We start from the raw sequence: 12,607 nt of genomic DNA on the forward strand, positions 1-12,607 counted from the left end.
TTTTTCTCAAATGTTTAAAATTATTACTTTTTAGTGAAAATTATTTTATGTGTATTGAAGTATTAATTAATGAAACATAAATATATAAAAAAAAAATATTAACTTCATAATATTGATTTTATAATTGTTTGAAAACTATGCAAAAAAATTGAAAATTTCATTACAAAAACTAAATAAATAAAAATACAAACTTCAAAAACCCTTAAAAAACAAAGAAGAAGAAGAGCACATTTTGAAAATAGTTAAACAACTATTTTTTTTAAGAAAAATGTGCATACTTAAGATAGAAGAAAATTTAAAGTGTCAAAAATATGTCCCCCTCTAAAAAGTGTTGATACTACATCAATATTTTTCAAAATCAACATGAAAATCACCAACACTTTAAAAAAAATATCCATTCTTACTACATAAGAAAATTTAAAGTGTCAAAAATAAGACACAAAAAAGGGGTTGACATTGCATCAAATTTTTTCAAAATTGACATGAAAATTGTGATTTTCGTGACCTCTAAAAAAGTTATAGTTCTCGTTAATTTGGTAACTTTGTTGGAAACTGTTCCAAGAGAAAATCCACCAAAACTTTTTTTATCATAATGTAAATTCAAAGCACCAACTTTGAGTACATCAATTTTTCTGTGAGCACCAACTCATAAGTGGCTCCAACCCCCTGAGATCAGCAAGCACGGAGTTGCATAGAGGCACCAACCTCAGATTTGTGTAGGCACTAACCTACTTCTACCAATAGATCTATACTTTCATAGGATTTTCAACACGATACCTTCAAGAACATTCTTTATTTTTTTTTCAATTTGATGCCACTACTCTTACAAAACCACTTCTGCTTCTACATCACACATAAATGAAATTCAAAACACCACACTTATACAATTCACTGGCTATTGGGTTCAATTATTATCAATCTGCACTCTCTACACATAGCACACTCATTATGGCTATCTTACAGCCTGCCACACTTCTTTGTTGCTCCACCACCTAACTTCAACCTGCAATATCTCTTCAACCCTTAAGAGATTTTCTAAGTGTCATCTATCATTAAAAAGGTCTCTCCAAGAGCTATCCATATAGGCAATTTATGGGGGAGCCTAACTTGATCTTCTGTGCATAGTCTGTCTACGACAAACAAGCCTTTGAGCTATATATCCTCTAGTTATAGTCATAATGTTTTTAAGGATTCTTCCATTATTCTACTATTGTGATGGTTCTCGACAAATGACCTAAACAACCAGCATGAAACTACCTTTTGACATCAATCACTGCAAATATCCAATCTCCACTTTCTCAACTATCTCCAATGCTAAATACCAATGCCAACCAATGACATCACTCTTTCCAACTAACTCTTAGCAAAATACATTGTAGTCTTAATTTTGATGTCATGTAATTGAGTTTATGCTAATTCTTTCTTGACATCTTTGGTGACACACAAAATCCTGGTCTTATACCCTCTTACTCTTGAACTTATCAAAACCTAGCTCAAAACTTCGGTGAAGATCCATTGTCTCACTTCCATTATCAATGTGGTGTTGAATGGTAAGAATAAATAACCAAAATGGTCCAAAAAGATCAAGCACACCCTCATTTTTAATGACTTATGGAATGATATTTTTGAAAGAGAAGTTGTCATTAGAAAAGGAGATGAGAACAAGGTACCTACCAAACCTACATCAAACAAGGAGCTATACATATAGAAGAATAAGGACAAAAAAATCTAGTATACCCTTATTATGACATCAATAAGTGAGTAAGTGTGCCATCATATTGTTTCCATTATAGCTTCTTATGGTGCAGTAAAGAAGTTAAAAGATGTGTATGAATCACACCCATAATTGGGTCTTATACAACTAATTGTCAAACTCTTCAACCTTGAGTTGAAATATGATGATCCATTGGCTCTAGCTTTTGAGATTAGAGTCCTCATGCATGACATAAATTTCACTAGAGTGAATAAAAACATTCCTTTCATAGCATTCATCAAGGCCCTCTACCCTACACACTCTCACCATCTTGAATCCATGCAAGCTAGTGAACAACTCATGTCCATTACATTTGACTCTTTGGTAGAGAAAATTGTGGAATGAGAGAATGTTTTCAGGAAGAGTAAGACAACAAATCCACCCCTTAAAGAAACAAGGTAACTTGCTTAGAAAGGGAAGAATCAGTCACATGATTCCACTAGAGAATGCTTTCAAGAAGAGGAAGACAACAACTCAACCCCTTAAAGAAACAAGGTACCTTGCTTATAAAGGGAAGAATTAGTCACATGATTCCACTAGAGGAAGACACAAAAATCCTTTAGAGGAAGTGGTAGTAAAAGAGGGCATAGAATAAAGAATTCAAAGGTAGGGAGGGTAAACAACATCAAGGGGAAAGATCTAATCTTCATTGCATTTGTTACAATAATTATATGAACATGATACATTAACATATAGAATCCCCTCGAAGAAGATCAAAGACAAACAAAATAAAAAAGAAGACAAAGGAAAAACAACAAACCTGGCAAAAGGTAAAGCACTTAAATTGCTTATTATCTTGTTTCCTATAGCAATATTGTTGTAACTGAGATATTTTTTCCACTTCATTTGTTTCTTGGAGAAATTAATGGCCACATGACACAGGTGCAACATGTTGCATGACATTTATAAGAGACTTCTCTTAAGACTTCAATGATAATGTAGATGGAACAATTCACTTTGTAGATAAATCAAGTCTTAAATCCTTAGGACTTGGTAGCATAAATCTTAAACTACCTGGATTTACTATTTTTCTTCTACATGATGTGCTCTATCTTGCAAAGTTGTTAAGCAATCTGTTGTCCCTTATGCACATTTTCCAGTAAGGATACTTTATCCATATATTTGATGGTAAAGTAGAAATAACGAAGGCATCTAACAACATGGTCTTCATGAATGTATTGGAGGATAAAAGATTGCTAAAGCCAAAAGGGGCATCTACTCATGCATAGAACATTGTGTACCTCTATCATGGTAGAGTTGGACGTATTAATTATGAAATCCATTGTTTACTTAAAAAGAATAGTGTTTCTTGTTTGCCTACTATTCCTAGGAAACTAAAACAATGTGATGCTTGTATCTATGGAAAGCATAAAGAACAATCATTTCATAATTCCATTTCTAGAGCATGTAAAAACTTGGAGTAATACATTATGATTTGTGTGGCACTATGTGTATTCCTTTTTCTAATGGTAATAAATATATGATGACTTTTATTGATAATTACACCAAAATGTGTTGGGTGTGTTTGTTGAAAAGTAAATTTCAAACTTTGGAAACATTTTGAAATTTTCATATATGGATTCAAAATTAAGCACAATCAAATATTGAATCTCTTCATACTAATAAAGTAACAGAATATACTTCTAATTAATTTGAGAACTATATTCACCAACATGGGTTTCAAAAATTACAATTCCATATAATACTCAATAAAAGGGTGTAGCTAAAATAATGAACAAGATTATCCTGAATATTTTTCGTTCCATGATGTTTTTCGAAAATGTAAAGTTTATGTTTTGGGTAGATGTGATTCAATGTACAATGGACGTGAGAAATAGATGCCCATCTTATGCTCTAAAAAAGAACACTCCTAAAATGTAGTATTGCCACATTCCTTCAATAAGGCATCTCAATGTCTTTGCTTCCACTTGTTATACCTTGCTTCCCAAGGAACAAAAGATAAAGCTATATGCATGGAGTCAAAAGTGCATCTTCTTGGTGTATTCATATAACACAAAGCCATATTGTCTTTATGATGAGGTAAAAAATAAGTTTGTTCTTTCTAGCGATGTGATTTTTCTTCAACCCTCCAATACTTACAACATTGTTGAGTGACAACTTGATTGTTTGGATAGATTCACTCATGTGAAGACCTATATGAATTTGATAATGAGTTTCTACATCTTGAATGGCGGATCCTTGTCTTAAATCAATATTTGGAATCTTCTTCTAAAGCATCATATCCCCCTCATGAAGTTTGGAAATTCCATTAAATCAAGAAGACTTTTTGATGATTTAATTGAGATGGACTCTCAATTAGTGGAATAACTTGGACAATCTTAGAAATGTCCCTAAAATTGGCTCATCAAAAACTTGAAATTGTTCATCCTTAAGGCCGAAAAGATAAGAATTGGAGGTTTCATTAGACAAGATGGAGGTCATGTAGAAAATTTTGATTCAGTTAATATAGAAGATATGGATGTTTCATATGATTGTTAATTGAATTTATCTACCAACTTTGAACAAAATTCCTTTAAAGCTAGGTTATGAGGAAATGGATACGTGTTTATGAAACATAAACATATTGGAAACGTGACCCACCAAAATTTTGGAATGAAGAAATTTGATATATATATATATATATACACACACACACACACACACACACACACACACAGACACTCACTTGGAAAGAGCTCATTATGAATAAATGAACAAGAAAATTTAAATTAGAAGTAATGATCCTCATTGTTAGTATCACCCTTTTCCTTTACCTCAATTCTCTAGGCATAAACAAACACCACCCGATTTTGATGAAAATACCTAATTCAAGCTTTAAAATATCCCACAGAAACCCTAGCATGCCCTATCAATGATTTTGGTTTGAGTGGGGTACATTTTTGCTAAGGCCTTGACAAAAGAGTTCAACAAGAAATATCACTAGCATCAATGTACATAAGAGGCTTTGTGCTCTTGACTAACCACCAATTCCATATCTTCATACATGATAGAATATAATAAAAATAATCTTGAAATTCTGAAGTTTGTTAATCTATTGGATTTTGAATAGGATATGAAATCCTACTTTCTCTATATAAAAATTGATGAGGTTGGAAACACTCTCAAACATCATGAAACAATTAATGGTAATGTTAAAAATATAAGTAAAAGTGACATTTCTTTTACATTAAGAATTTAACTTTACCATTAATTAACAACATATTGGTGCAGGAGTAAAACCCATTTTTAAGAAGAAAAGAAAAAATAAATAAATAAATAAATAAAATAAAAAAAAAAATTCTTATAATTTTTTAAAAATATCATTAATTCATAACTAGCCTCTATTTAGGCAATAAAACAAAAAATGGGTCCCAACAATTAAATTAAAGAAAAAATAGATAAATTTAATTTGGGAACTCTTTGTACAAATGTTGAAATGTGTTTCAGTTTGTATGAAACACATTTCACGATACATGGAGGGGGGCAAGTTTCTTACGACATAACATTAAAGAAGTTACTTCTAATGATAAATAGAAAGAAGCAATGCAAAACAAGTATGATGTTCTCATAAGGAATGGAAAACGGAAGTTGGTGGACCCTCCATGAGAAACCAAACAAATCCAATTGATATAGATGATATGGATGTTTCATAATGATTCTAAATTGAATGTATCTACTAAATTTGAACCAAACTCTTTTAAAGAAGTTGTTTTTCATGATAAATGGAAATAAGAAATGCAAAATGATAATATCATAAAGAATGGAACATGAAGTTGGCGAACCCTCCATTTGGAACTAAACCAATTGGCTGCAAATGAGTCTAGAATAACAATTACAAATCATATGGCTCACTTGGAAAGAACAAAGCAAGGTTAGTGGCAAATGGATTTGCATAGAAAAGAGGTGTTGATTATGAAAAAATATTTTGCCTCCAAAACCAAATGAGCCACCATTTGGACTAACTTTACCTTGGGAACTCAAAATGGATGGAAAGTTCATCAAATGAATGTAAATGTCACTTTCTTGAATGGAGACCTGAAAGAGAATGTTTTCATGTCTCAACTAGAAAGTTTTGTTATGACAAGACAAGAACATAAAGCATGTAAACTCATAAAATTGTTATCTAGCATAAAACAAGCAACACGAGGTTGGTATGAAAAGTTAACTAAGCATCTTTTGAAATTTAATTTCAAACACTTTAATCTTTATGATGCAATTATGTTTGTCAAGAAAGTTGGAAAAACAATTGTATATCTTGTAGTATATGTAGTTAATGTATCTTTGGTTACTCTTAATATGGGTTGTGATTCAATTGGAAGTGGAGTTGCCCTCTTCTTCCAATTCGCACTCCACTTTTATTGAAAAACATCTTGTCTTATTTTTGTTAATGAGCATCAGGAATATTATGCTATGTGATTAAACTTCTATTTAACTCATATTTTATTTCATTTTTAGTACATATATTCTCATATATAGGTGTTAATTTTGGGTATATAGCTTTATCTATAAAAACTAAATTTAGATTTTGTATTATATAATCATAGAGTCCATATAAACTTGGTTTTCCTTTTAAAATATTATTTATGTCTATCATTTTTTTGGTATATGATATAGGGTCACATTTCCAATCTAATCCATTTGGGAAACTTCCAAACATATCATGACAAAAAATTATAGTTAAAAAGATGACCTGAAATACCAAACGCTTGCCTTTTGGCAGTTGACTCTCACCAATATTATGGAGAAAAGAATGATGACATTGAACATTATTGGTTTGCATATGAAGCAATTTGTTAAAAAGAGAAGATTGCTAGATTAGAAACCCACAAACCAGTAATACATCAAATACAAGGTCAATCCACTTGCTAACATCCAACAAATGTTGGACGAAATAAGTAGAGAGATGATTAGCGATTTTCCTAAACACAAATCAGAAAACAAGGGCATCGTTAAATTGAAGGAAACACGCAACACCAAGAATAATCAATTTAAAGATGATACTAGGCCTAGTTAAATTGAAGGAAACACACCACACCAAGAATAATCAATTTAGAGCTACGATCATCTCGCCAAGGATTTGTTGAGAAGACCACCAATCCAGATATATGATGTTTGACTCTGAGGATGGTGAAGGCAGTGGAGATTGCTATGAGATTTCGAAAAAGATAGCCAAATTAAAAAAGTTTATGTTTGAATGATTATAAATTATTATAATAAAAATGGTTGAGATTTCCGTTAATAAATATGGTTGATATAGATTGATTATTTAAATTTATAATAGTATAATCAAATTTATGATAAATGATTATGATTAATTAAAAAATTGATTAACTATATTTAAATAAAATTAATATTAAATAAACTTTTAATAATAAAATAATAATATTATAAACTTAATCTATATCTCATAAATTAAAATAATTATGATTAAGACTAAAAACATGACTTATATCTCAAATAAAAACATAATTATTTCACAAGAATGTATAACAAAGAATTCACACATCCAATTAAACGCATCATTAAAGATTCTTGGTATAGAATAAGATTGTAGAACGAAATATTTAAAAAAAAATGAAATTCAAACATCAAACTAAAGGCATGAGTAAAACATCATATTAAAAACAATATTAAAGAGAAAATACAGATTAAAATGCAAAAGCAATATTAAAGATCAAAAACATCAAATTAAAGACATCAGTAAAACGTCAAATTAAAAGTAATATTAAAGAGGAAATACAGATTAAAATGTAAAAGCAATATTAAAAATGAAATACAGAGTAAAATTTAAAAACATGTTAGAAATCTAAAGAGCGTGAGAAAGTTCGCACACACAACAAAAATTACATTATGATTTTATTAATTTCAAATACATTATATATATAAAAATATATGATATTTTTAGATGTGAGAGTGGTAGATTTAGATTACTAAAAAAAATTAATTATTAATTTAAGAACTCACACAATAACAACTCACTATAATTTAAAAGTCATTAAAAATATTACTTTCAATAAAACAAATCCAACAATTATGAAAATAAATAGTTATGAAAAAAATAACATTATTTCCAATAAAACAGATCTAACAATCATAAAAATAAATCACTCAAAAAAAAATGGCCAGTGATGCTTAAATCACAATCATTCAAAAAATAATCATTAAACAAACACTCTATGAAAACAGAAATCACAACATAAAAATCATAAAAGCATTACTTCCAATAAAACATATGCAACAATCATGAGAAATGGTGATACCTGAGGCTGGTTCTCCACAAGATCGGTATTAAGCATTCGACTGTTTGCACTGAGGATACCTGAGGCTGGTTCTCCACGAGATCGGTATTCAAGCTCAAGCAATAAATTGGATCATGGCCTGTGTCACTTCTGTTCAGTTTGCTATTATCCTAAATGGATACCCAACCACATTTTTTCGAGTAGGTAGGGGGCTCAGGCAGGGCTGTTCATTATCACCCCTTTTATTCACCCTTGCAATGGATGGTCTTAGCCTACATATTTTTGATGTTGTGGCCACGGGGCTCTTCTCTCCTTTGAAACTTGGCAAAAATATTCAAATTTCACATGGTTTTTTGTGGATGATGTTCTGATTCTGGGGCTACTAAACAGAAATATGGATTGGAATTGGTTAGTTGACACATATTTTTTGAAAATATCCGCGTGGGAGAATAAATGTCTTTCTTTGGGTGGACGTTTCACTATGGTCCATGCAGTGACAACACAACTCAGTGTATACTGGGCGCACTTGTACCATCTTCCGGCTGCCATCATTAAAAAACTAGATAGAATCACAACTATCTTTATTTGGTCCGGCATGAAGCAGCGAAAGAAGTTCCACTTAACTAAGCTGCAACACATCACCCTTCCAAAAATTATGGATGGATGGGGCATCCTCGATCTACGTCGTTTTGGACAAGCACTCCTTCTTAAATCCATATGGCATGGGATTTTTGGGATCGGTATTTGGAGTGATATCATTAATAGTAAATATCTGAGCAACATTGACTTTAAAGTCTGGATGAGAAATGGCCATATCGGGAAAGTTGTTGGCTCTGCTATTTGGCGAAGTTTCACTAAAATTCAAAATATATTTATTAATATGCTGGCTTGGAACCTGGGCTCTGGTCACCATATAATTATGGGCCGCGACCACATTAAAGGACTGTCTGACTTTGTCCTTCTCCCAGACCACTTCATTGAAACTCTTCATCGCAGTGGTATCTTCTTCTGGCACCAAGTGATTTCTACTTGGGAAAACGACAGACCAATATGGAAAGAGTCTGCTCTCCCAAACCACTTCATTGAAACTCTTCATCGCAGTGGTATCTTCTTCTGGCACCAAGTGATTTCTACTTGGGAAAACAACAGACCAATATGGAAAGAGGCTGCTCAACTAAATCTCTCTAGCGCTGTTGCTAACGATTGGAAGCACATATGCTCTCATTTGAATCTGGCGGGTCTTTATAGAGATGATTATGTGGATTCTATTACTTGGATCGGTAAATTATCATAAAACAATATTGTGGTTGCTGATGCATACTATCAATTATGTATTCTGCAATCTGACCACCCAAGGAATGGATGGTTTGCTAAATTTTGGAGTCCACTTCCCATAAAAATCACAATTTTTCTTTGGCTTGTGTGGAAGAATAAGAATTTGACCTAGGAAAACCTACAAGTGAGGAACTGATCTAGCCTTGGATATTGTGTTCTATGTGGTAATGATGCTGAGAACAATACTCACCTCTTCAAAACTTGTAATTCAGTCTCCATTTTATGGCATCAATTGGACCACAGAATTGGCCACCTGGGACCATACATTTGCGACATTGAACTATAGTTGACTTGGTAGAGCAACCAAACTAGCCCGCGAAGACTCATCCCTACCATATTCATTTGGGAAATTTGGAAATGGCACAACAACATCATATTCAACAATCACAGGGAGCTAACGTCGAATGTGCTAGAGAGAATTGCTCAAAAATCAAATGATGTTCTACAATCCTCCCCAAAACAGAGGCCCTCTTGACCACTGGAAATTTTGGAGTTGGTATATCCATCTGGATTCTTCGATGGGGCTTCACAAGATCACAAATGTGGTTGTGGTTTCATCATCAATATTCATTCAAAACTATCATACCATGTTTACTGGGGGCTTCACAAGATCACAAATGTGGTTGTGGTTTCATCATCAATATTCATTCAAAACTATCATACCATGTCTACTAGGGGTTGGCACTGGGACAAACCCTAAGGCGGAAGTAATGGCTCTGTGGGGATTACTTTGGTTCACAAATTTTCTGGGCATTCCAAACTTACATGTTTTAGGCGACTCCAAGGTAGTCATTGATTATGTTTGTTCACTGGCACATATTTATAAATCCTCACTACAAGGTTGGCTAAAGCAAATCAAAAACATTTGGAGTTCCCTCAAAAATCCCACAATCCAGCATATTAGCATAAATTTAAATTCTAAGGTAGACAGATGATCAAAGTATGCTCTGGATTCAGATCTTGATGGTTTACATGTAACCATTAAATTGCAAGAAACTTGGCTCCATGTTAAGACCTTCACAATTCCTCGCTAATACTTGGATTTCTCTATTCCAAAAAAAAAAAACCCTCTTTTCAGATAGGATGACTTTTAAATTGCTTACTATATTTTTTGGTGAATTCTGATGTCATTACTCAGATGACTGCTTCAGCATCTATTTTTATATTATGATCCAAGATTCTATCCGTTTGATGTCTGAAAACTTATAGACAGTGTTTGAGAATCTGCAAACCTGTAATGAACTTCTCAATATTCAATGCTTTGAAATCACAATCGTTCCGGAGATAATCAATAGGCAAACACTTTACGGATGCTTATTACGACGAGCAGATAAATGGACCGAAAGGAACTGCAAAACCATTCAACCTGAACTGCAAAACAGAAACTAAAGGGGGAATGTTTTTACCAGCGATCAGCACGACGTCGGAGAAGGCTCCGATGATAGGTAGAAGCAACCCGCCAATTATTCCGGGGCCCATCTGAGTCAACAAAAGCTCGCAGCCATCCGCAATAAACATGGCAGACTTGAACATCATGTATCCTCAAAACCAAATTTCCCACTACAGTGGTACTGCAAGGCATGAAACCGTAAGTCTCATCGCAACTACCCGACGACAAAAACCGTTGCAGGCCTGTCTGCGAACTGGGCTTCGCTATCAAGCCCCAAGAAGGCGTCTCCCGAACTCCATTGGAAACCAAGACTGGTTCGCGATCAGACTTACGGTTTCATGCCTTACGGTTTTGATGGCGGCTTATGGTTACATGATGTTCAAGTCTACCCGACGACAAAAACCGTCGCAGGCCTGTCTGCGAACTGTGCTTCGCTATCAAGCCCCAAGAAGGCGTCTCCCGAACTCCATTGGAAACCAAGACTGGTTCGCGATCGATTCCCGTTGAGGATCCGTGTGAAAGAATTCGCCCCGGTGCCGCGCATGGCAGAAGCTGCAGCGAAGCGAGCAAAATGAACCACCTCATCCCACGAAATGCATGCTGCCTGTCTTTCGGAATCGATATCAGCTCAAGGGGTGACTTCTGAGCTTTTTATTTAAAGCCAAAAAGCCACTGGCGACAATGTGTTGCGAACAAAGGAATCTGATTTGTATAGAGGGAAAACATGCTTTATTTGATTAATCAGATGGTTAGTGTTTTAGTCAAATTTATGGTTAGTTTTTCAAGTCAGATTTCACAATAAAAGAGAAAATAAGATCAATCATTATTAGTTTTTTAGTCAACACTTTTAGTAAAAAAATTAGACATCTAAAAAATATAGAAGTAAAGTTAAAATGGTTATTTTCTCCGTCTTTTTATCTTCATTATTTACTTTGACAAAAGAGTATAGAAATGGGAGTTGTTTTTTTGGATTTTTCTGTGTCGGAATTTGGTGGAAAAATTTGAGGTGAAATCTTGATTTGTGTTATTTAAACTAGTTTTTTTATTGTACATACGGATTCAGCGCTCTAAAAAACCTGAAGACACTTTAATTGCACATGATTACCTATCAAGCATATGATTTCAATAAATCCTACCAAATTTTAGAGGGACCAAAAAAATCCACCATAAATACTTCCAAAAATCATACTAAAACAACTCCAAAAAATCAGCTACACTATTAACGCCAACACTGACATACACTCACCCACTTGACTATTTACTTAAAGCTGGGGCATTTAAGAGTATTCGGAAATTTTGTGGAAAAAAACGCACGCCAACACTGACATACACTCACCCACTTGACTATTTACTTAAAGCTGGGGCATTTAAGAGTATTCGGAAATTTTGTGGAAAAAAACGCCGTGAAGAGGCCCCATGTGAAGAATATGTCTCGTCAAAGTTTTTTTCTCGAAGAATGTCTCGTCCAAGTTGAAATAATGAGGAATAAGAGATTAGGTGCCAATTTTTATGACCTAACCCTTTCGCATTTTGTGGAAAAAAACGCCCCGAAGAGACCCCATGGTCCCAATGTATTGTCCAAGTTTTTTTCCCTTTTTTCTCGAAGAATGTCTCGTCTAAGTTGAAATAATGAGGAATAAGGGATTACGTTGCCAATTTTTATTGCAGTGGTTTATAATGCGATTTTTTGGATGTTTTTTTGTGGGTTTTTCTGGTCAAAATCTGGTAGCAATTTATTGGAATGGCAAATTTGATAGCTAATTTCTGTACAATCAAAACGTTCCAGGGTTTTTCAGGGTGCTGAATCCAAATATATAGTTAAAAAACATTTTAAATAATACAAACCAAGATTTAACCTCAATTTTTTCCGCCGGATTCCATCACTAAAAT

The 12,607-nt window shown here is 33.4% G+C and overlaps 1 pseudogene across 1 annotated transcript in view; it reads right to left on the reverse strand.

The window, feature by feature from the left end:
• LOC149161811 (sodium/calcium exchanger NCL2 pseudogene) overlaps positions 1 to 11,351 on the reverse strand; it is a 150,093-nt pseudogene extending 138,742 nt beyond the window's left edge. The window contains exon 1 of the transcript XR_016261451.1: positions 10,734 to 11,351. The product of XR_016261451.1 is annotated as a sodium/calcium exchanger NCL2 pseudogene (transcript). The remainder of the gene's footprint in view (positions 1 to 10,733) is intronic.
• Positions 11,352 to 12,607: the final 1,256 nt, after the last annotated feature.

This window comes from Pinus tabuliformis, chromosome 5_2, assembly GCF_031772625.1.
Source record: "Pinus tabuliformis cultivar Carrire ecotype Pingquan chromosome 5_2, CPIR1, whole genome shotgun sequence".
Taxonomy (NCBI): domain Eukaryota; kingdom Viridiplantae; phylum Streptophyta; class Pinopsida; order Pinales; family Pinaceae; genus Pinus; species Pinus tabuliformis.